This window comes from Grampus griseus (genome assembly GCF_964374135.1).
Source record: "Grampus griseus genome assembly, chromosome: 1".
NCBI classification, from domain to species: Eukaryota; Metazoa; Chordata; class Mammalia; order Artiodactyla; family Delphinidae; genus Grampus; species Grampus griseus.
The window spans coordinates 62,735,325-62,760,661 of NC_139017.1; positions in this window are offsets into that span (position 1 = coordinate 62,735,325).

The following is a 25,337-nucleotide window of genomic DNA, read 5'->3' on the forward strand; positions in this document are numbered from 1 at the left end:
GGGCGGGATGTAAATTGCCAACAGCCACTTGGGAGAAGTGTATGGTGTTTCCTGAAACATCTAAAAAACAAAGCAACAGAGCCTAGGGCACTTCCACTTATGGTCCTATAGCTTAGGGAAATTAAAATCGAAAAGACACAGCCACCCCAAAGTTTGGGACGGTTCTGTTTACAAGAACCTCGTTTACGGTACAAGTTCAATATCGCAGAAAGTGAATAATAGATAAAGAATTTGTGGTAGTTACGTACAATGCAATATCACTCAGCAATGAAATCTATGTCATCAGGCCCATAGCAGCATAATGAGTGGATTCAGGTATGATGATTCTAACTGAAATAAGTCACACAGAAAAAGAAACATCATAAGATATCACTAATACACGGAATGTAAACTTGGCTACAGAGGAACTGAATTACAAAACAGAACAGGGTTTCAAATTTAGAAAACCAACTTATGCTTGCTTAAGGGGAAAGGTGAGTTGGGGTGCTGCCTAAAACCAGAGATTGAAATGAGCACAGATAAAGTTCCTTAAGCCAAATATGGAATAGACAAGAGCTACTCCTTGCTCAACGAGATAGATTCAACACCCCATATTAAACGCCTAAGAATGTACCTGTCTAGTAAGTATCTTAAAACCTATGGATTGCTATGTCTCCGAAAGAGAATCAAACGTGTGTACAGGGGCATAAACGCAGCAGTGATAGGATTGGAGAGGTTCGGTGAGCAAATGAAGACCCTTTGAAGTCATATTGCATGGTACCCATTCCACGGGTCTCAACTCTCCAGGTTTAAGGGATTCTTCCTTCAGCTAAAACATGCATGTGGAACCCAGAGTATGATCCACCGTGTGATCGGGAGACGTGTTCAAATATGTCTCAGTTCTCGTCCCCTGGTACTCGGGTGCAACATTCCAGTGCCTTTAACCTCCTGTTTGTCCCAGTTTGCAATTTCTGCGGAAGATGAACAGGAATAGGGAGCTCCAATGAGAGACTAGCTGGAGGTGTCTGGACGGGCAAATTTAACTCTCATTTCCCACCAGGAAGAGGAATTAACCAAAGGCTCAGCGTGCCGTGCTGGAACCAGATTAGGGCCTGAAGCAATCCTGCGGTGTTGCGGCCAGCTCACAAGAAAGCGCGTTGAAGAAAGGAGCTCAGGGGCACTGTAATTCACAAACCTGCAGAGTTATAAATGACAGCTATCGTCCAAAAATATACTGAAGTAAGGCTGCCAAGAGGACTTGAAAGCGGGGCAGAATTGCAGGAAACCGATTTCAGGAGGTAGACTGGAATTGCAGTTAAAGCATAGGAAAAGAGGCAGAACGTCCACAATGATGCACTTGGCCAAAAAGGGCGTATGCGTTTTTTCCTGAATATATTCAGGAAAAAACGCATACGCCCTTTTTGGCCAACCAAGCAAGCTTGCAAAGGAAATCTGCACTACAATGAAGTCTCACTTCCCCCCAGTCAAAAGGGCCATCTGAAAAAAGTGTAAAATCCAGAAAGGCAGGACAGGCCATGGAGAACTGGGAGCCTTGTTATGCTGATGGGCAGGATGTAAATTGCCAACAGCCACTCAGGACAAGTGTATGGTGTTTCCTGAAACATCTAAAAAACAAAGCAACAGAGCCTAGGGCACTTCCACTTATGGTCCTATAGCTTAGGGAAATTAAAATCAAAAAGACACAGCCACCCTAAAGTTTGGGACGGCTCTGTTTACAAGAACCTCATTTACGGTACAAGTTCAATATCGCAGAAAGTGAGTAATGGATAAAGAAGTTGTGGTACTTACGTACAATGCAATATCACTCAGCAATGAAATCTATGTCATCAGGCCCGTAGCAGCATAATGAGTGGATTCAGGTATGATGATTCTAACTGAAATAAGTCACACAGAAAAAGAAACATCATAAGATATCACTAATACACGGAATGTAAACTTGGCTACACAGGAACTGAATTACAAAATAGAAAAGGGTCTCAAATTTAGAAAACCAACTTATGCTTGCTAAGGGGAAAGGTGAGTTGGGGTGCTGCCTAAAACCAGAGATTGAAATGAGCACAGATAAAGTTCCTTAAGCCAAATATGGAATAGACAAGAGCTACTCCTTGCTCAACGAAATGGACTCAACACCCCATATTAAACGCCTAAGAATGTACCTGAGTAGTAAGTATCTTAAAACCTATGGATTGCTATGTCTCCGAAAGAGAATCAAGCGTGTGTACAGGGGCATAAACGCAGCAGTGATAGGATTGGAGAGGTTCGGTGAGCAAATGAAGACCCTTTGAAGTCATATTGCATGGTACCCATTCCACGGGTCTCAACTCTCCAGGTTTAAGGGATTCTTCCTTCAGCTAAAACATGCATGTGGAACCCAGAGTATGATCAACCGAGTGATCGGGAGACGTGTTCAAATATGTCTCAGTTCTCGTCCCCTGGAACTCGGGTGCAACATTCCAGACGCTTTACTAACACTCTCCCGACTTGGAGAGTCAGTGCCTTTAACCTCCTGTTTGGCCCAGTTTGCAATTTCTGCGGAAGATGAACAGGAATATTGAGAACCAAAGAGAGACTAGCTGGAGGTGTCTGGACGGGCAAATTTAACTCTCATTTCCCACCAGGAAGAGGAATTAACCAAAGGCTCAGCGTGACGTGCCGGAACCAGATTAGGGCCTGAAGCAATCCTGCGGTGTTGCGGCCAGCTCACAAGAAAGCGAGTTGAAGAAAGGAGCTCAGGGGCACTGTAATTCACAAACCTGCAGAGTTATAAATGACAGCTATCGTCCAAAAATATACTGAAGTAAGGTTGCCAAGAGGACTTGAAAGCGGGGCAGAATTGCAGGAAACCGATTTCAGGAGGTAGACTGGAATTGCATTTAAAGCATAGGAAAAGAGGCAAAACGACCACAATGATGCACTTGGCCAAAAAGGGCGTATGCGTTTTTTCCTGAATATATTCAGGAAAAAACGCATACGCCCTTTTTGGCCAACCAAGCAAGCTTGCAAAGGAAATCTGCACTACAATGAAGTCTCACTTCCCCCCGGTCAAAAGGGCCATCTGAAAAAAGTGTAAAATCCAGAAGGCAGGACAGGCCATGGAGAACTGGGAGCCTTGTTATGCTGATGGGCGGGATATAAATTGCCAACAGCCACTCGGGAGAAGTGTATGTTGTTTCCTGAAACATCTAAAAACCAAAGCAACAGAGCGTAGGGCACTTCCACTTATGGTCCTATAGCTTAGGGAAATTAAAATCAAAAAGACACAGCCACCCCAAAGTTTGGGACGGCTCTGTTTACAAGAACCTCGTTTACGGTACAAGTTCAATATCGCAGAAAGTGAGTAATGGATAAAGAAGTTGTGGTACTTACGTACAATGCAATATCACTCAGCAATGAAATCTATGTCATCAGGCCCGTAGCAGCATAATGAGTGGATTCAGGTATGATGATTCTAACTGAAATAAATCACACAGAAAAAGAAACATCATAAGATATCACTAATACTCGGAATGTAAACTTGGCTACACAGGAACTGAATTACAAAATAGAACAGTGTCTCAAATTTAGAAAACCAACTTATGCTTGCTAAGGGTAAAGGTGAGTTGGGGTGCTGCCTAAAACCAGAGATTGAAATGAACACAGATAAAGTTCCTTAAGCCAAATATGTAATAGACAAGAGCTACACCTTGCTCAACGAAAAGGACTCAACACCTCATATTAAATGCCTAAGAATGTAGCTGACTAGTAAGTATCTTAAAACCTATGGATTGCTATGTCTCCGAAAGAGAATCAAGCATGTGTACAGGGGCATAAACGCAGCAGTGATAGGATTGGAGAGGTTCAGTGAGCAAATGAAGACCCTTTGAAGTCATATTGCATGGTACCCATTCCATGGGTCTCAACTCTCCAGGTTTAAGGGATTCTTCCTTCAGCTAAAACATGCATGTGGAACCCAGAGTATGATCAACCGTGTGATCGGGAGACGTGTTCAAATATGTCTCAGTTCTCGTCCCCTGGTACTCGGGTGCAACATTCCAGTGCCTTTAACCTCCTGTTTGGCCCAGTTTGCAATTTCTGCGGAAGATTAACAGGAATAGGGAGAACCAATGAGAGACTAGCTGGAGGTGTCTGGACGGGCAAATTTAACTCTCATTTCCCACCAGGAAGAGGAATTAACCAAAGGCTCAGCGTGCCGTGCCGGAACCAGATTAGGGCCTGAAGCAATCCTGCGGTGTTGCGACCATCTCACAAGAAAGCGAGTTGAAGAAAGGAGCTCAGGGGCACTGTAATTCACAAACCTGCAGAGTTATAAATGACAGCTATCGTCCAAAAATATACTGAAGTAAGGCTGCCAAGAGGACTTGAAAGCGGGGCAGAATTGCAGGAAACCGATTTCAGGAGGTAGACTGGAATTGCAGTTAAAGCATAGGAAAAGAGGCAGAACGTCCACAATGATGCACTTGGCCAAAAAGGGCGTATGCGTTTTTTCCTGAATATATTCAGGAAAAAACGCATACGCCCTTTTTGGCCAACCAAGCAAGCTTGCAAAGGAAATCTGCACTACAATGAAGTCTCACTTCCTCCCGGTCAAAAGGGCCATCTGAAAAAAGTGTAAAATCCAGAAGGCAGGACAGGCCATGGAGAACTGGGAGCCTTGTTATGCTGATGGGCGGGATGTAAATTGCCAACAGCCACTCGGGAGAAGTGTATGGTGTTTCCTGAAACATCTAAAAAACAAAGCAACAGAGCCTAGGGCACTTCCACTTATGGTCCTATAGCTTAGGGAAATTAAAATCAAAAAGACACAGCCACCCCAAAGTTTGGGACGGCTCTGTTTACAAGAACCTCGTTTACGGTACAAGTTCAATATCGCAGAAAGTGAGTAATGGATAAAGAAGTTGTGGTACTTATGTACAATGCAATATCACTCAGCAATGAAATCTATGTCATCAGGCCCGTAGCAGCATAATGAGGGGATTCAGGTATGATGATTCTAACTGAGATAAGTCACACAGAAAAAGAAACATCATAAGATATCACTAATACACGGAATGTAAACTTGGCTACACAGGAACTGAATTACAAAACAGAACAGGGTCTCAAATTTAGAAAACCAACTTATGCTTGCTAAGGGTAAAGGTGAGTTGGTGTGCTGCCTAAAACCAGAGATTGAAACGAACACAGATAAAGTTCCTTAAGCCAAATATGGAATAGACAAGAGCTACTCCTTGCTCAACAAAATGGACTCAACACCCCATATTAAACGCCTAAGAATGTACCTGACTAGTAAGTATCTTAAAACCTACAGATTGCTATGTCTCCGAAAGAGAATCAAGCGTGTGTACAGGGGCATAAACGCAGCAGTGATAGGATTGGAGAGGTTCGGTGAGCAAATGAAGACCCTTTGAAGTCATATTGCATGGTACCCATTCCACGGGTCTCAACTCTCCAGGTTTAAGGGATTCTTCCTTCAGCTAAAACATGCACGTGGAACCCAGAGTATGATCCACCGTGCGATCGGGAGACGTGTTCAAATATGTCTCAGTTCTCGTCCCCTGGTACTCGGGTGCAACATTCCAGACGCTTTACTACCACTCTCCCGACTAGGAGAGTCAGTGCCTTTAACCTCCTGTTTGGCCCAGTTTGCAATTTCTACGGAAGATGAACAGGAATAGGGAGAACCAATGAGAGACTAGCTGGAGGTGTCTGGACGGGCAAATTTAACTCTCATTTCCCACCAGGAAGAGGAATTAACCAAAGGCTCAGCGTGCCGTGCCGGAACCAGATTAGGGCCTGAAGCAATCCTGCGGTGTTGCGACCAGCTCACAAGAAAGCGAGTTGAAGAAAGGAGCTCAGGGGCACTGTAATTCACAAACCTGCAGAGTTACAAATGACAGCTATCGTTCAAAAATATACTGAAGTAAGGCTGCCAAGAGGACTTGAAAGCGGCGCAGAATTGCAGGAAACCGATTTCAGGAGGTAGACTGGAATTGCAGTTAAAGCATAGGAAAAGAGGCAGAACGTCCACAATGATGCACTTGGCCAAAAAGGGCGTATGCGTTTTTTCCTGAATATATTCAGGAAAAAACGCATACGACCTTTTTGGCCAACCAAGCATGCTTGCAAAGGAAATCTGCACTACAATGAAGTCTCACTTCCCCCCGGTCAAAAGGGCCATCTGAAAAAAGTGTAAAATCCAGAAGGCAGGACAGGCCATGGAGAACTGGGAGCCTTGTTATGCTGATGGGCGGGATGTAAATTGCCAACAGCCACTCGGGAGAAGTGTATGGTGTTTCCTGAAACATCTAAAAAACAAAGCAACAGAGCCTAGGGCACTTCCACTTATGGTCCTATAGCTTAGGGAAATTAAAATCAAAAAGACACAGCCACCCCAAAGTTTGGGACGGGTCTGTTTACAAGAACCTCGTTTACGGTACAAGTTCAATATCGCAGAAAGTGAGTAATGGATAAAGAAGTTGTGGAACTTACGTACAATGCAATATCACTCAGCAATGAAATCTATCTCATCAGGCCCATAGCAGCATAATGAGTGGATTCAGGTATGATGATTCTAACTGAAATAAGTCACACAGAAAAAGAAACATCATAAGATATCACTAATACACGGAATGTAAACTTGGCTACACAGGAACTGAATTACAAAACAGAACAGGGTCTCAAATTTAGAAAACCAACTTATGCTTGCTAAGGGGAAAGGTGAGTTGGGGTGCTGCCTAAAACCAGAGATTGAAACGAACACAGATAAAGTTCCTTAAGCCAAATATGGAATAGACAAGAGCTACTCCTTGCTCAACGAAATGGACTCAACACCCCATATTAAACGCCTAAGAATGTACCTGACTAGTAAGTATCTTAAAACCTATGGATTGCTATGTCTCCGAAAGAGAATCAAGCGTGTGTACAGGGGCATAAACGCAGCAGTGATAGGATTGGAGAGGTTCGGTGAGCAAATGAAGACCCTTTGAAGTCATATTGCATGGTACCCATTCCACGGGTCTCAACTCTCCAGGTTTAAGGGATTCTTCCTTCAGCTAAAACATGCATGTGGAACCCAGAGTATGATCCACCGTGCGATCGGGAGACGTGTTCAAATATGTCTCAGTTCTCGTCCCCTGGTACTCGGGTGCAACATTCCAGACGCTTTACTAACACTCTCCCGACTTGGAGAGTCAGTGCCTTTAACCTCCTGTTTGGCCCAGTTTGCAATTTCTGTGGAAGATTAACAGGAATAGGGAGAACCAATGAGAGACTAGCTGGAGGTGTCTGGACGGGCAAATTTAACTCTCATTTCCCACCAGGAAGAGGAATTAACCAAAGGCTCAGCGTGCCGTGCCGGAACCAGATTAGGGCCTGAAGCAATCCTGCGGTGTTGCGACCATCTCACAAGAAAGCGAGTTGAAGAAAGGAGCTCAGGGGCACTGTAATTCACAAACCTGCAGAGTTATAAATGACAGCTATCGTCCAAAAATATACTGAAGTAAGGCTGCCAAGAGGACTTGAAAGCGGGGCAGAATTGCAGGAAACCGATTTCAGGAGGTAGACTGGAATTGCAGTTAAAGCATAGGAAAAGAGGCAGAACGTCCACAATGATGCACTTGGCCAAAAAGGGCGTATGCGTTTTTTCCTGAATATATTCAGGAAAAAACGCATACGCCCTTTTTGGCCAACCAAGCAAGCTTGCAAAGGAAATCTGCACTACAATGAAGTCTCACTTCCCCCCGGTCAAAAGGGCCATCTGAAAAAAGTGTAAAATCCAGAAGGCAGGACAGGCCATGGAGAACTGGGAGCCTTGTTATGCTGATGGGCGGGATGTAAATTGCCAAGAGCCACTCGGGAGAAGTGTATGGTGTTTCCTGAAACATCTAAAAAACAAAGCAACAGAGCCTAGGGCACTTCCACTTATGGTCCTATAGCTTAGGGAAATTAAAATCAAAAAGACACAGCCACCCCAAAGTTTGGGACGGCTCTGTTTACAAGAACCTCGTTTACGGTACAAGTTCAATATCGCAGAAAGTGAGTAATGGATAAAGAAGTTGTGGTACTTACGTACAATGCAATATCACTCAGCAATGAAATCTATGTCATCAGGCCCGTAGCAGCATAATGAGGGGATTCAGGTATGATGATTCTAACTGAGATAAGTCACACAGAAAAAGAAACATCATAAGATATCACTAATACACGGAATGTAAACTTGGCTACACAGGAACTGAATTACAAAACAGAACAGGGTCTCAAATTTAGAAAACCAACTTATGCTTGCTAAGGGGAAAGGTGAGTTGGGGTGCTGCCTAAAACCAGAGATTGAAACGAACACAGATAAAGTTCCTTAAGCCAAATATGGAATAGACAAGAGCTACTCCTTGCTCAACGAAATGGACTCAACACCCCATATTAAACGCCTAAGAATGTACCTGACTAGTAAGTATCTTAAAACCTATGGATTGCTATGTCTCCGAAAGAGAATCAAGCGTGTGTACAGGGGCATAAACGCAGCAGTGATAGGATTGGAGAGGTTCGGTGAGCAAATGAAGACCCTTTGAAGTCATATTGCATGGTACCCATTCCACGGGTCTCAACTCTCCAGGTTTAAGGGATTCTTCCTTCAGCTAAAACATGCATGTGGAACCCAGAGTATGATCCACCGTGCGATCGGGAGACGTGTTCAAATATGTCTCAGTTCTCGTCCCCTGGTACTCGGGTGCAACATTCCAGACGCTTTACTAACACTCTCCCGACTTGGAGAGTCAGTGCCTTTAACCTCCTGTTTGGCCCAGTTTGCAATTTCTGCGGAAGATTAACAGGAATAGGGAGAACCAATGAGAGACTAGCTGGAGGTGTCTGGACGGGCAAATTTAACTCTCATTTCCCACCAGGAAGAGGAATTAACCAAAGGCTCAGCGTGCCGTGCCGGAACCAGATTAGGGCCTGAAGCAATCATGCGGTGTTGCGACCAGCTCACAAGAAAGCGAGTTGAAGAAAGGAGCTCAGGGGCACTGTAATTCACAAACCTGCAGAGTTATAAATGACAGCTATCGTCCAAAAATATACTGAAGTAAGGCTGCCAAGAGGACTTGAAAGCGGGGCAGAATTGCAAGAAACCGATTTCAGGAAGTAGACTGGAATTGCAGTTAAAGCATAGGAAAAGAGGCAGAACGTCCACAATGATGCACTTGGCCAAAAAGGGCGTATGCGTTTTTTCCTGAATATATTCAGGAAAAAACGCATACGCCCTTTTTGGCCAACCAAGCAAGCTTGCAAAGGAAATCTGCACTACAATGAAGTCTCACTTCCCCCCGGTCAAAAGGGCCATCTGAAAAAAGTGTAAAATCCAGAAGGCAGGACAGGCCATGGAGAACTGGGAGCCTTGTTATGCTGATGGGCGGGATGTAAATTGCCAACAGCCACTCGGGAGAAGTGTATGGTGTTTCCTGAAACATCTAAAAAACAAAGCAACAGAGCCTAGGGCACTTCCACTTATGGTCCTATAGCTTAGGGAAATTAAAATCAAAAAGACACAGCCACCCCAAAGTTTGGGACGGCTCTGTTTACAAGAACCTCGTTTACGGTACAAGTTCAATATCGCAGAAAGTGAGTAATGGATAAAGAAGTTGTGGTACTTACGTACAATGCAATATCACTCAGCAATGAAATCTATGTCATCAGGCCCGTAGCAGCATAATGAGGGGATTCAGGTATGATGATTCTAACTGAAATAAGTCACACAGAAAAAGAAACATCATAAGATATCACTAATACACGGAATGTAAACTTGGCTACACAGGAACTGAATTACAAAACAGAACAGGGTCTCAAATTTAGAAAACCAACTTATGCTTGCTAAGGGTAAAGGTGAGTTGGGGTGCTGCCTAAAACCAGAGATTGAAACGAACACAGATAAAGTTCCTTAAGCCAAATATGGAATAGACAAGAGCTACTCCTTGCTCAACGAAATGGACTCAACACCCCATATTAAACGCCTAAGAATGTACCTGACTAGTAAGTATCTTAAAACCTATGGATTGCTATGTCTCCGAAAGAGAATCAAGCGTGTGTACAGGGGCATAAACGCAGCAGTGATAGGATTGGAGAGGTTCGGTGAGCAAATGAAGACCCTTTGAAGTCATATTGCATGGTACCCATTCCACGGGTCTCAACTCTCCAGGTTTAAGGGATTCTTCCTTCAGCTAAAACATGCATGTGGAACCCAGAGTATGATCCACCGTGCGATCGGGAGACGTGTTCAAATATGTCTCAGTTCTCGTCCCCTGGTACTCGGGTGCAACATTCCAGACGCTTTACTAACACTCTCCCGACTTGGAGAGTCAGTGCCTTTAACCTCCTGTTTGGCCCAGTTTGCAATTTCTGCGGAAGATGAACAGGAATAGGGAGAACCAATGAGAGACTAGCTGGAGGTGTCTGGACGGGCAAATTTAACTCTCATTTCCCACCAGGAAGAGGAATTAACCAAAGGCTCAGCGTGCCGTGCCGGAACCAGATTAGGGCCTGAAGCAATCATGCGGTGTTGCGACCATCTCACAAGAAAGCGAGTTGAAGAAAGGAGCTCAGGGGCACTGTAATTCACAAACCTGCAGAGTTATAAATGACAGCTATCGTCCAAAAATATACTGAAGTAAGGCTGCCAAGAGGACTTGAAAGCGGGGCAGAATTGCAAGAAACCGATTTCAGGAAGTAGACTGGAATTGCAGTTAAAGCATAGGAAAAGAGGCAGAACGTCCACAATGATGCACTTGGCCAAAAAGGGCGTATGCGTTTTTTCCTGAATATATTCAGGAAAAAACGCATACGCCCTTTTTGGCCAACCAAGCAAGCTTGCAAAGGAAATCTGCACTACAATGAAGTCTCACTTCCCCCCGGTCAAAAGGGCCATCTGAAAAAAGTGTAAAATCCAGAAGGCAGGACAGGCCATGGAGAACTGGGAGCCTTGTTATGCTGATGGGCGGGATGTAAATTGCCAACAGCCACTCGGGAGAAGTGTATGGTGTTTCCTGAAACATCTAAAAAACAAAGCAACAGAGCCTAGGGCACTTCCACTTATGGTCCTATAGCTTAGGGAAATTAAAATCAAAAAGACACAGCCACCCCAAAGTTTGGGACGGCTCTGTTTACAAGAACCTCGTTTACGGTACAAGTTCAATATCGCAGAAAGTGAGTAATGGATAAAGAAGTTGTGGTACTTACGTACAATGCAATATCACTCAGCAATGAAATCTATGTCTTCAGGCCCGTAGCAGCATAATGAGGGGATTCAGGTATGATGATTCTAACTGAGATAAGTCACACAGAAAAAGAAACATCATAAGATATCACTAATACACGGAATGTAAACTTGGCTACACAGGAACTGAATTACAAAACAGAACAGGGTCTCAAATTTAGAAAACCAACTTATGCTTGCTAAGGGGAAAGGTGAGTTGGGGTGCTGCCTAAAACCAGAGATTGAAACGAACACAGATAAAGTTCCTTAAGCCAAATATGGAATAGACAAGAGCTACTCCTTGCTCAACGAAATGGACTCAACACCCCATATTAAACGCCTAAGAATGTACCTGACTAGTAAGTATCTTAAAACCTATGGATTGCTATGTCTCCGAAAGAGAATCAAGCGTGTGTACAGGGGCATAAACGCAGCAGTGATAGGATTGGAGAGGTTCGGTGAGCAAATGAAGACCCTTTGAAGTCATATTGCATGGTACCCATTCCACGGGTCTCAACTCTCCAGGTTTAAGGGATTCTTCCTTCAGCTAAAACATGCATGTGGAACCCAGAGTATGATCCACCGTGCGATCGGGAGACGTGTTCAAATATGTCTCAGTTCTCGTCCCCTGGTACTCGGGTGCAACATTCCAGACGCTTTACTAACACTCTCCCGACTTGGAGAGTCAGTGCCTTTAACCTCCTGTTTGGCCCAGTTTGCAATTTCTGCGGAAGATTAACAGGAATAGGGAGAACCAATGAGAGACTAGCTGGAGGTGTCTGGACGGGCAAATTTAACTCTCATTTCCCACCAGGAAGAGGAATTAACCAAAGGCTCAGCGTGCCGTGCCGGAACCAGATTAGGGCCTGAAGCAATCCTGCGGTGTTGCGACCAGCTCACAAGAAAGCGAGTTGAAGAAAGGAGCTCAGGGGCACTGTAATTCACAAACCTGCAGAGTTATAAATGACAGCTATCGTCCAAAAATATACTGAAGTAAGGCTGCCAAGAGGACTTGAAAGCGGGGCAGAATTGCAGGAAACCGATTTCAGGAGGTAGACTGGAATTGCAGTTAAAGCATAGGAAAAGAGGCAGAACGTCCACAATGATGCACTTGGCCAAAAAGGGCGTATGCGTTTTTTCCTGAATATATTCAGGAAAAAACGCATACGCCCTTTTTGGCCAACCAAGCAAGCTTGCAAAGGAAATCTGCACTACAATGAAGTCTCACTTCCACCCGGTCAAAAGGGCCATCTGAAAAAAGTGTAAAATCCAGAAGGCAGGACAGGCCATGGAGAACTGGGAGCCTTGTTATGCTGATGGGCGGGATGTAAATTGCCAAGAGCCACTCGGGAGAAGTGTATGGTGTTTCCTGAAATATCTAAAAAACAAAGCAACAGAGCCTAGGGCACTTCCACTTATGGTCCTATAGCTTAGGGAAATTAAAATCAAAAAGACACAGCCACCCCAAAGTTTGGGACGGCTCTGTTTACAAGAACCTCGTTTACGGTACAAGTTCAATATCGCAGAAAGTGAGTAATGGATAAAGAAGTTGTGGTACTTATGTACAATGCAATATCACTCAGCAATGAAATCTATGTCTTCAGGCCCGTAGCAGCATAATGAGGGGATTCAGGTATGATGATTCTAACTGAGATAAGTCACACAGAAAAAGAAACATCATAAGATATCACTAATACACGGAATGTAAACTTGGCTACACAGGAACTGAATTACAAAACAGAACAGGGTCTCAAATTTAGAAAACCAACTTATGCTTGCTAAGGGGAAAGGTGAGTTGGGGTGCTGCCTAAAACCAGAGATTGAAACGAACACAGATAAAGTTCCTTAAGCCAAATATGGAATAGACAAGAGCTACTCCTTGCTCAACGAAATGGACTCAACACCCCATATTAAACGCCTAAGAATGTACCTGACTAGTAAGTATCTTAAAACCTATGGATTGCTATGTCTCCAAAAGAGAATCAAGCGTGTGTACAGGGGCATAAACGCAGCAGTGATAGGATTGGAGAGGTTCGGTGAGCAAATGAAGACCCTTTGAAGTCATATTGCATGGTACCCATTCCACGGGTCTCAACTCTCCAGGTTTAAGGGATTCTTCCTTCAGCTAAAACATGCATGTGGAACCCAGAGTATGATCCACCGTGCGATCGGGAGACGTGTTCAAATATGTCTCAGTTCTCGTCCCCTGGTACTCGGGTGCAACATTCCAGACGCTTTACTAACACTCTCCCGACTTGGAGAGTCAGTGCCTTTAACCTCCTGTTTGGCCCAGTTTGCAATTTCTGCGGAAGATTAACAGGAATAGGGAGAACCAATGAGAGACTAGCTGGAGGTGTCTGGACGGGCAAATTTAACTCTCATTTCCCACCAGGAAGAGGAATTAACCAAAGGCTCAGCGTGCCGTGCCGGAACCAGAGTAGGGCCTGAAGCAATCCTGCGGTGTTGCGACCAGCTCACAAGAAAGCGAGTTGAAGAAAGGAGCTCAGGGGCACTGTAATTCACAAACCTGCAGAGTTATAAATGACAGCTATCGTCCAAAAATATACTGAAGTAAGGCTGCCAAGAGGACTTGAAAGCGGGGCAGAATTGCAGGAAACCGATTTCAGGAGGTAGACTGGAATTGCAGTTAAAGCATAGGAAAAGAGGCAGAACGTCCACAATGATGCACTTGGCCAAAAAGGGCGTATGCGTTTTTTCCTGAATATATTCAGGAAAAAACGCATACGCCCTTTTTGGCCAACCAAGCAAGCTTGCAAAGGAAATCTGCACTACAATGAAGTCTCACTTCCCCCCGGTCAAAAGGGCCATCTGAAAAAAGTGTAAAATCCAGAAGGCAGGACAGGCCATGGAGAACTGGGAGCCTTGTTATGCTGATGGGCGGGATGTAAATTGCCAACAGCCACTCGGGAGAAGTGTATGGTGTTTCCTGAAACATCTAAAAACCAAAGCAACAGAGCCTAGGGCACTTCCACTTATGGTCCTATAGCTTAGGGAAATTAAAATCAAAAAGACACAGCCACCCCAAAGTTTGGGACGGCTCTGTTTACAAGAACCTCGTTTACGGTACAAGTTCAATATCGCAGAAAGTGAGTAATGGATAAAGAAGTTGTGGTACTTACGTACAATGCAATATCACTCAGCAATGAAATCTATGTCATCAGGCCCGTAGCAGCATAATGAGGGGATTCAGGTATGATGATTCTAACTGAAATAAGTCACACAGAAAAAGAAACATCATAAGATATCACTAATACACGGAATGTAAACTTGGCTACACAGGAACTGAAATACAAAACAGAACAGGGTCTCAAATTTAGAAAACCAACTTATGCTTGCTAAGGGGAAAGGTGAGTTGGGGTGCTGCCTAAAACCAGAGATTGAAATGAGCACAGATAAAGTTCCTTAAGCCAAATATGGAATAGACAAGAGCTACACCTTGCTCAACGAAATGGACTCAACACCTCATATTAAACGCCTAAGAATGTACCTGACTAGTAAGTATCTTAAAACCTACAGATTGCTATGTCTCCGAAAGAGAATCAAGCATGTGTACAGGGGCATAAACGCAGCAGTGATAGGATTGGAGAGGTTCGGTGAGCAAATGAAGACCATTTGAAGTCATATTGCATGGTACCCATTCCACGGGTCTCAACTCTCCAGGTTTAAGGGATTCTTCCTTCAGCTAAAACATGCACGTGGAACCCAGAGTATGATCCACCGTGCGATCGGGAGACGTGTTCAAATATGTCTCAGTTCTCGTCCCCTGGTACTCGGGTGCAACATTCCAGACGCTTTACTAACACTCTCCCGACTTGAAGATTCAGTGCCTTTAACCTCCTGTTTGGCCCAGTTTGCAATTTCTGCGGAAGATGAACAGGAATAGGGAGAACCAATGAGAGACTAGCTGGAGGTGTCTGGACCGGCAAATTTAACTCTCATTTCCCACCAGGAAGAGGAATTAACCAAAGGCTCAGCGTGCCGTGCCGGAACCAGATTAGGGCCTGAAGCAATCATGCGGTGTTGCGACCATCTCACAAGAAAGCGAGTTGAAGAAAGGAGCTCAGGGGCACTGTAATTCACAAACCTGCAGAGTTATAAATGACAGCTATCGTCCAAAAATATACTGAAGTAAGGCTGCCAAGAGGACTTGAAAGCGGGGCAGAATTGCAGGAAACCGATTTCAGGAGGTAGAATGGAATTGCAGTTAAAGCATAGGAAAAGAGGCAGAACGTCCACAATGATGCACTTGGCCAAAAAGGGCGTATGCGTTTTTTCCTGAATATATTCAGGAAAAAACGCATACGCCCTTTTTGGCCAACCAAGCAAGCTTGCAAAGGAAATCTGCACTACAATGAAGTCTCACTTCCCCCCGGTCAAAAGGGCCATCTGAAAAAAGTGTAAAATCCAGAAGGCAGGACAGGCCATGGAGAACTGGGAGCCTTGTTATGCTGATGGGCAGGATGTAAATTGCCAACAGCCACTCGGGAGAAGTGTATGGTGTTTCCTGAAACATCTAAAAAACAAAGCAACAGAGCCTAGGGCACTTCCACTTATGGTCCTATAGCTTAGGGAAATTAAAATCAAAAAGACACAGCCACCCCAAAGTTTGGGACGGCTCTGTTTACAAGAACCTCGTTTACGGTACAAGTTCAATATCGCAGAAAGTGAGTAATGGATAAAGAAGTTGTGGTACTTACGTACAATGCAATATCACTCAGCAATGAAATCTATGTCATCAGGCCCGTAGCAGCATAATGAGTGGATTCAGGTATGATGATTCTAACTGAAATAAGTCACACAGAAAAAGAAACATCATAAGATATCACTAATACACGGAATGTAAACTTGGCTACACAGGAACTGAAATACAAAACAGAACAGTGTCTCAAATTTAGAAAACCAACTTATGCTTGCTAAGGGGAAAGGTGAGTTGGGGTGCTGCCTAAAACCAGAGATTGAAATGAGCACAGATAAAGTTCCTTAAGCCAAATATGGAATAGACAAGAGCTACACCTTGCTCAACGAAATGGACTCAACACCTCATATTAAACGCCTAAGAATGTACCTGACTAGTAAGTATCTTAAAACCTACGGATTGCTATGTCTCCGAAAGAGAATCAAGCGTGTGTACAGGGGCATAAACGCAGCAGTGATAGGATTGGAGAGGTTCGGTGAGCAAATGAAGACCCTTTGAAGTCATATTGCATGGTACCCATTCCACGGGTCTCAACTCTCCAGGTTTAAGGGATTCTTCCTTCAGCTAAAACATGCATGTGGAACCCAGAGTATGATCCACCGTGCGATCGGGAGACGTGTTCAAATATGTCTCAGTTCTCGTCCCCTGGTACTCGGGTGCAACATTCCAGACGCTTTACTAACACTCTCCCGACTTGGAGAGTCAGTGCCTTTAACCTCCTGTTTGGCCCAGTTTGCAATTTCTGCGGAAGATGAACAGGAATAGGGAGAACCAATGAGAGACTAGCTGGAGGTGTCTGGACGGGCAAATTTAACTCTCATTTCCCACCAGGAAGAGGAATTAACCAAAGGCTCAGCGTGCCGTGCCGGAACCAGATTAGGGCCTGAAGTAATCCTGCGGTGTTGCGACCAGCTCACAAGAAAGCGAGTTGAAGAAAGGAGCTCAGGGGCACTGTAATTCACAAACCTGCAGAGTTATAAATGACAGCTATCGTCCAAAAATATACTGAAGTAAGGCTGCCAAGAGGACTTGAAAGCGGGGCAGAATTGCAAGAAACCGATTTCAGGAGGTAGACTGGAATTGCAGTTAAAGCATAGGAAAAGAGGCAGAATGTCCACAATGATGCACTTGGCCAAAAAGGGCGTATGCGTTTTTTCCTGAATATATTCAGGAAAAAACGCATACGCCCTTTTTGGCCAACCAAGCAAGCTTGCAAAGGAAATCTGCACTACAATGAAGTCTCACTTCCCCCCGGTCAAAAGGGCCATCTGAAAAAAGTGTAAAATCCAGAAGGCAGGACAGGCCATGGAGAACTGGGAGCCTTGTTATGCTGATGAGCGGGATGTAAATTGCCAAGAGCCACTCGGGAGACGTGTATGGTGTTTCCTGAAACATCTAAAAACCAAGGCAACAGAGCCAAGGGCACTTCCACTTATGGTCCTATAGCTTAGGGAAATTAAAATCAAAAAGACACAGCCACCCAAAAGTTTGGGACGGCTCTGTTTACAAGAACCTCGTTTATGGTACAAGTTCAATATCGCAGAAAGTGAGTAATGGATAAAGAAGTTGTGGTACTTACGTACAATGCAATATCACTCAGCAATGAAATCTCTGTCATCAGGCCCGTAGCAGCATAATGAGTGGATTCAGGTATGCTGATTCTAACTGAAGTAAGTCACACAGAAAAAGAAACATCATAAGATATCACTAATACACGGAATGTAAACTTGGCTACACAGGAACTGAATTACAAAACAGAACAGGGTCTCAAATTTAGAAAACCAACTTATGCTTGCTAAGGGGAAAGGTGAGTTGGGGTGCTGCCTAAAACTAGAGATCGAAATGAGCACAGATAAAGTTCCTTAAGCCAAATATGTAATAGACAAGAGCTACACCTTGCTCAACGAAATGGACTCAACACCTCATATTAAATGCCTAAGATTGTACCTGACTAGTGAGTATCTTAAAACCTATGGATTGCTATGTCTCCGAAAGAGAATCAAGCGTGTGTACTGGGGCATACACGCAGCAGTGATAGGATTGGAGAGGTTCAGTGAGCAAATGAAGACCCTTTGAAGTCATATTGCATGGTACCCATTCCACGGGTCTCAACTCTCCAGGTTTAAGGGATTCTTCCTTCAGCTAAAACATGCATGTAGAATCCAGAGTATGATCCACCGTGTGATCAGGAGACGTGTTCAAATATGTCTCAGTTCTCGTCCCCTGGTACTCGGGTGCAACATTCCAGACGCTTTACTAACACTCTCCCGACTTGGAGAGTCAGTGCCTTTAACCTCCTGTTTGGCCCAGTTTGCAATTTCTGCGGAAGATGAACAGGAATAGGGAGAACCAATGAGAGACTAGCTGGAGGTGTCTGGACGGGCAAATTTAACTCTCATTTCCCACCAGGAAGAGGAATTAACCAAAGGCTCAGCGTGCCGTGCTGGAACCAGATTAGGGCCTGAAGCAATCCTGCGGTGTTGCGGCCAGCTCACAAGAAAGCGAGTTGAAGAAAGGAGCTCAGGGGCACTGTAATTCACAAACCTGCAGAGTTATAAATGACAGCTCTCGTCCAAAAATATACTGAAGTAAGGCTGCCAAGAGGACTTGAAAGCGGGGCAGAATTGCAAGAAACCGATTTCAGGAGGTAGACTGAAATTGCAGTTAAAGCATAGGAAAAGAGGCAGAACGTCCACAATGATGCACTTGGCCAAAAAGGGCGTATGCGTTTTTTCCTGAATATATTCAGGAAAAAACGCATACGCCCTTTTTGGCCAACCAAGCAAGCTTGCAAAGGAAATCTTCACTACAATGAAGTCTCACTTCCCCCCGGTCAAAAGGGCCATCTGAAAAAAGTGTAAAATCCAGAAGGCAGGACAGGCCATGGAGAACTGGGAGCCTTGTTATGCTGATGGGCGGGATGTAAATTGCCAACAGCCACTCGGGAGAAGTGTATGGTGTTTCCTGAAACATCTAAAAAACAAAGCAACAGAGCCTAGGGCACTTCCACTTATGGTCCTATAGCTTAGGGAAATTAAAATCAAAAAGACACAGCCACCCCAAAGTTTGGGACGGCTCTGTTTACAAGAACCTCGTTTACGGTACAAGTTCAATATCGCAGAAAGTGAGTAATGGATAAAGAAGTTGTGGTACTTACGTACAATGCAATATCACTCAGCAATGAAATCTATGTCATCAGGCCCGTAGCAGCATAATGAGTGGATTCAGGTATGCTGATTCTAACTGAAATAAGTCACACAGAAAAAGAAACATCATAAGATATCACTAATACACGGAATGTAAACTTGGCTACACAGGAACTGAATTACAAAACAGAACAGGGTCTCAAATTTAGAAAACCAACTTATGCTTGCTAAGGGGAAAGGTGAGTTGGGGTGCTGCCTAAAACCAGAGATTGAAATGAACACAGATAAAGTTCCTTAAGCCAAATATGGAATAGACAAGAGCTACTCCTTGCTCAACGAAATGGACTCAACACCCCATATTAAACGCCTAAGAATGTACCTGACTAGTAAGTATCTTAAAACCTATGGATTGCTATGTCTCCGAAAGAGAATCAAGCGTGTGTACAGGGGCATAAACGCAGCAGTGATAGGATTGGAGAGGTTTGGTGAGCAAATGAAGACCCTTTGAAGTCATATTGCATGGTACCCATTCCACGGGTCTCAACTCTCCAGGTTTAAGGGATTCTTCCTTCAGCTAAAACATGCATGTGGAACCCAGAGTATGATCCACCGTGTGATCGGGAGACGTGTTCAAATATGTCTCAGTTCTCGTCCCCTGGTACTCGGGTGCAACATTCCAGACGCTTTACTAACACTCTCCCGACTTGGAGAGTCAGTGCCTTTAACCTCCTGTTTGGCCCAGTTTGCAATTTCTGCGGAAGATGAACAGGAATAGGGAGAACCAATGAGAGACTAGCTGGAGGTGTCTGGACGGGCAAATTTAACTCTCATTTCCTACCAGGAAGAGGAATTAACCAAAGGCTCAGCGTGCTGTGCCAGAACCAGATTAGGGCCTGAAGCAATCCTGCGGTGTTGCGACGAGCTCACAAGAAAGCGAGTTGAAGAAAGGAGCTCAGGGGCACTGTAATTCACAAACCTGCAGAGTTATAAATGACAGCTATCGTCCAAAAATATACTGAAGTAAGGCTGCCAAGAGGACTTGAAAGCGGGGCAGAATTGCAGGAAACCGATTTCAGGAGGTAGACTGGAATTGCAGTTAAAGCATAGGAAAAGAGGCAGAACGTCCACAATGATGCACTTGGCCAAAAAGGGCGTATGCTTTTTTTCCTGAATATATTCAGGAAAAAACGCATACGCCCTTTTTGGCCAACCAAGCAAGCTTGCAAAGGAAATCTGCACTACAATGAAGTCTCACTTCCCCCCGGTCAAAAGGGCCATCTGAAAAAAGTGTAAAATCCAGAAGGCAGGACAGGCCATGGAGAACTGGGAGCCTTGTTATGCTGATGAGCGGGATGTAAATTGCCAAGAGCCACTCGGGAGACGTGTATGGTGTTTCCTGAAACATCTAAAAACCAAGGCAACAGAGCCAAGGGCACTTCCACTTATGGTCCTATAGCTTAGGGAAATTAAAATCAAAAAGACACAGCCACCCAAAAGTTTGGGACGGCTCTGTTTACAAGAACCTCGTTTACGGTACAAGTTCAATATCGCAGAAAGTGAGTAATGGATAAAGAAGTTGTGGTACTTACGTACAATGCAATATCACTCAGCAATGAAATCTCTGTCATCAGGCCCGTAGCAGCATAATGAGTGGATTCAGGTATGCTGATTCTAACTGAAATAAGTCACACAGAAAAAGAAACATCATAAGATATCACTAATACACGGAATGTAAACTTGGCTACACAGGAACTGAATTACAAAACAGAACAGGGTCTCAAATTTAGAAAACCAACTTATGCTTGCTAAGGGGAAAGGTGAGTTGGGGTGCTGCCTAAAACTAGAGATCGAAATGAGCACAGATAAAGTTCCTTAAGCCAAATATGGAATAGACAAGAGCTACACCTTGCTCAACGAAATGGACTCAACACCTCATATTAAATGCCTAAGATTGTACCTGACTAGTGAGTATCTTAAAACCTATGGATTGCTATGTCTCCGAAAGAGAATCAAGCGTGTGTACTGGGGCATACACGCAGCAGTGATAGGATTGGAGAGGTTCAGTGAGCAAATGAAGACCCTTTGAAGTCATATTGCATGGTACCCATTCCACGGGTCTCAACTCTCCAGGTTTAAGGGATTCTTCCTTCAGCTAAAACATGCATGTGGAACCCAGAGTATGATCAACCATGTGATCGGGAGACGTGTTCAAATATGTCTCAGTTCTCATCCCCTGGTACTCGGGTGCAACATTCCAGACGCTTTACTAACACTCTCCCGACTTGGAGAGTCAGTGCCTTTAACCTCCTGTTTGGCCCAGTTTGCAATTTCTGCGGAAGATGAACAGGAATAGGGAGAACCAATGAGAGACTAGCTGGAGGTGTCTGGACGGGCAAATTTAACTCTCATTTCCCACCAGGAAGAGGAATTAACCAAAGGCTCAGCGTGCCGTGCTGGAACCAGATTAGGGCCTGAAGCAATCCTGCGGTGTTGCGGCCAGCTCACAAGAAAGCGAGTTGAAGAAAGGAGCTCAGGGGCACTGTAATTCACAAACCTGCAGAGTTATAAATGACAGCTATCGTCCAAAAATATACTGAAGTAAGGCTGCCAAGAGGACTTGAAATCGGGGCAGAATTGCAAGAAACCGATTTCAGGAGGTAGACTGGAATTGCAGTTAAAGCATAGGAAAAGAGGCAGAACGTCCACAATGATGCACTTGGCCAAAAAGGGCGTATGCGTTTTTTCCTGAATATATTCAGGAAAAAACGCATACGCCCTTTTTGGCCAACCAAGCAAGCTTGCAAAGGAAATCTGCACTACAATGAAGTCTCACTTCCCCCCGGTCAAAAGGGCCATCTGAAAAAAGTGTAAAATCCAGAAGGCAGGACAGGCCATGGAGAACTGGGAGCCTTGTTATGCTGATGAGCGGGATGTAAATTGCCAAGAGCCACTCGGGAGACATGTATGGTGTTTCCTGAAACATCTAAAAACCAAGGCAACAGAGCCAAGGGCACTTCCACTTATGGTCCTATAGCTTAGGGAAATTAAAATCAAAAAGACACAGCCACCCAAAAGTTTGGGACGGCTCTGTTTACAAGAACCTCGTTTATGGTACAAGTTCAATATCGCAGAAAGTGAGTAATGGATAAAGAAGTTGTGGTACTTACGTACAATGCAATATCACTCAGCAATGAAATCTCTGTCATCAGGCCCGTAGCAGCATAATGAGTGGATTCAGGTATGCTGATTCTAACTGAAATAAGTCACACAGAAAAAGAAACATCATAAGATATCACTAATACACGGAATGTAAACTTGGCTACACAGGAACTGAATTACAAAACAGAACAGGGTCTCAAATTTAGAAAACCAACTTATGCTTGCTAAGGGGAAAGGTGAGTTGGGGTGCTGCCTAAAACTAGAGATCGAAATGAGCACAGATAAAGTTCCTTAAGCCAAATATGTAATAGACAAGAGCTACACCTTGCTCAACGAAATGGACTCAACACCTCATATTAAATGCCTAAGATTGTACCTGACTAGTGAGTATCTTAAAACCTATGGATTGCTATGTCTCCGAAAGAGAATCAAGCGTGTGTACTGGGGCATACACGCAGCAGTGATAGGATTGGAGAGGTTCAGTGAGCAAATGAAGACCCTTTGAAGTCATATTGCATGGTACCCATTCCACGGGTCTCAACTCTCCAGGTTTAAGGGATTCTTCCTTCAGCTAAAACATGCATGTAGAATCCAGAGTATGATCCACCGTGTGATCAGGAGACGTGTTCAAATATGTCTCAGTTCTCGTCCCCTGGTACTCGGGTGCAACATTCCAGACGCTTTACTAACACTCTCCCGACTTGGAGAGTCAGTGCCTTTAACCTCCTGTTTGGCCCAGTTTGCAATTTCTGCGGAAGATGAACAGGAATAGGGAGAACCAATGAGAGACTAGCTGGAGGTGTCTGGACGGGCAAATTTAACTCTCATTTCCCACCAGGAAGAGGAATTAACCAAAGGCTCAGCGTGCCGTGCTGGAACCAGATTAGGGCCTGAAGCAATCCTGCGGTGTTGCGGCCAGCTCACAAGAAAGCGAGTTGAAGAAAGGAGCTCAGGGGCACTGTAATTCACAAACCTGCAGAGTTATAAATGACAGCTCTCGTCCAAAAATATACTGAAGTAAGGCTGCCAAGAGGACTTGAAAGCGGGGCAGAATTGCAAGAAACCGATTTCAGGAGGTAGACTGAAATTGCAGTTAAAGCATAGGAAAAGAGGCAGAACGTCCACAATGATGCACTTGGCCAAAAAGGGCGTATGCGTTTTTTCCTGAATATATTCAGGAAAAAACGCATACGCCCTTTTTGGCCAACCAAGCAAGCTTGCAAAGGAAATCTTCACTACAATGAAGTCTCACTTCACCCCGGTCAAAAGGGCCATCTGAAAAAAGTGTAAAATCCAGAAGGCAGGACAGGCCATGGAGAACTGGGAGCCTTGTTATGCTGATGGGCGGGATGTAAATTGCCAACAGCCACTCGGGAGAAGTGTATGGTGTTTCCTGAAACATCTAAAAAACAAAGCAACAGAGCCTAGGGCACTTCCACTTATGGTCCTATAGCTTAGGGAAATTAAAATCAAAAAGACACAGCCACCCCAAAGTTTGGGACGGCTCTGTTTACAAGAACCTCGTTTACGGTACAAGTTCAATATCGCAGAAAGTGAGTAATGGATAAAGAAGTTGTGGTACTTACGTACAATGCAATATCACTCAGCAATGAAATCTATGTCATCAGGCCCGTAGCAGCATAATGAGTGGATTCAGGTATGCTGATTCTAACTGAAATAAGTCACACAGAAAAAGAAACATCATAAGATATCACTAATACACGGAATGTAAACTTGGCTACACAGGAACTGAATTACAAAATAGAAAAGGGTCTCAAATTTAGAAAACCAACTTATGCTTGCTAAGGGGAAAGGTGAGTTGGGGTGCTGCCTAAAACCAGAGATTGAAATGAGCACAGATAAAGTTCCTTAAGCCAAATATGGAATAGACAAGAGCTACTCCTTGCTCAACGAAATGGACTCAACACCCCATATTAAACGCCTAAGAATGTACCTGAGTAGTAAGTATCTTAAAACCTATGGATTGCTATGTCTCCGAAAGAGAATCAAGCGTGTGTACAGGGGCATAAACGCAGCAGTGATAGGATTGGAGAGGTTCGGTGAGCAAATGAAGACCCTTTGAAGTCATATTGCATGGTACCCATTCCACGGGTCTCAACTCTCCAGGTTTAAGGGATTCTTCCTTCAGCTAAAACATGCATGTGGAACCCAGAGTATGATCAACCGAGTGATCGGGAGACGTGTTCAAATATGTCTCAGTTCTCGTTCCCTGGTACTCGGGTGCAACATTCCAGACGCTTTACTAACACTCTCCCGACTTGGAGAGTCAGTGCCTTTAACCTCCTGTTTGGCCCAGTTTGCAATTTCTGCGGAAGATGAACAGGAATAGTGAGAACCAAAGAGAGACTAGCTGGAGGTGTCTGGACGGGCAAATTTAACTCTCATTTCCCACCAGGAAGAGGAATTAACCAAAGGCTCAGCGTGACGTGCCGGAACCAGATTAGGGCCTGAAGCAATCCTGCGGTGTTGCGGCCAGCTCAGAAGAAAGCGAGTTGAAGAAAGGAGCTCAGGGGCACTGTAATTCACAAACCTGCAGAGTTATAAATGACAGCTCTCGTCCAAAAATATACTGAAGTAAGGTTGCCAAGAGGACTTGAAAGCGGGGCAGAATTGCAGGAAACCGATTTCAGGAGGTAGACTGGAATTGCATTTAAAGCATAGGAAAAGAGGCAAAACGACCACAATGATGCACTTGGCCAAAAAGGGCGTATGCGTTTTTTCCTGAATATATTCAGGAAAAAACGCATACGCCCTTTTTGGCCAACCAAGCAAGTTTGCAAAGGAAATCTGCACTACAATGAAGTCTCACTTCCCCCCGGTCAAAAGGGCCATCTGAAAAAAGTGTAAAATCCAGAAGGCAGGACAGGCCATGGAGAACTGGGAGCCTTGTTATGCTGATGGGCGGGATATAAATTGCCAACAGCCACTCGGGAGAAGTGTATGTTGTTTCCTGAAACATCTAAAAACCAAAGCAACAGAGCGTAGGGCACTTCCACTTATGGTCCTATAGCTTAGGGAAATTAAAATCAAAAAGACACAGCCACCCCAAAGTTTGGGA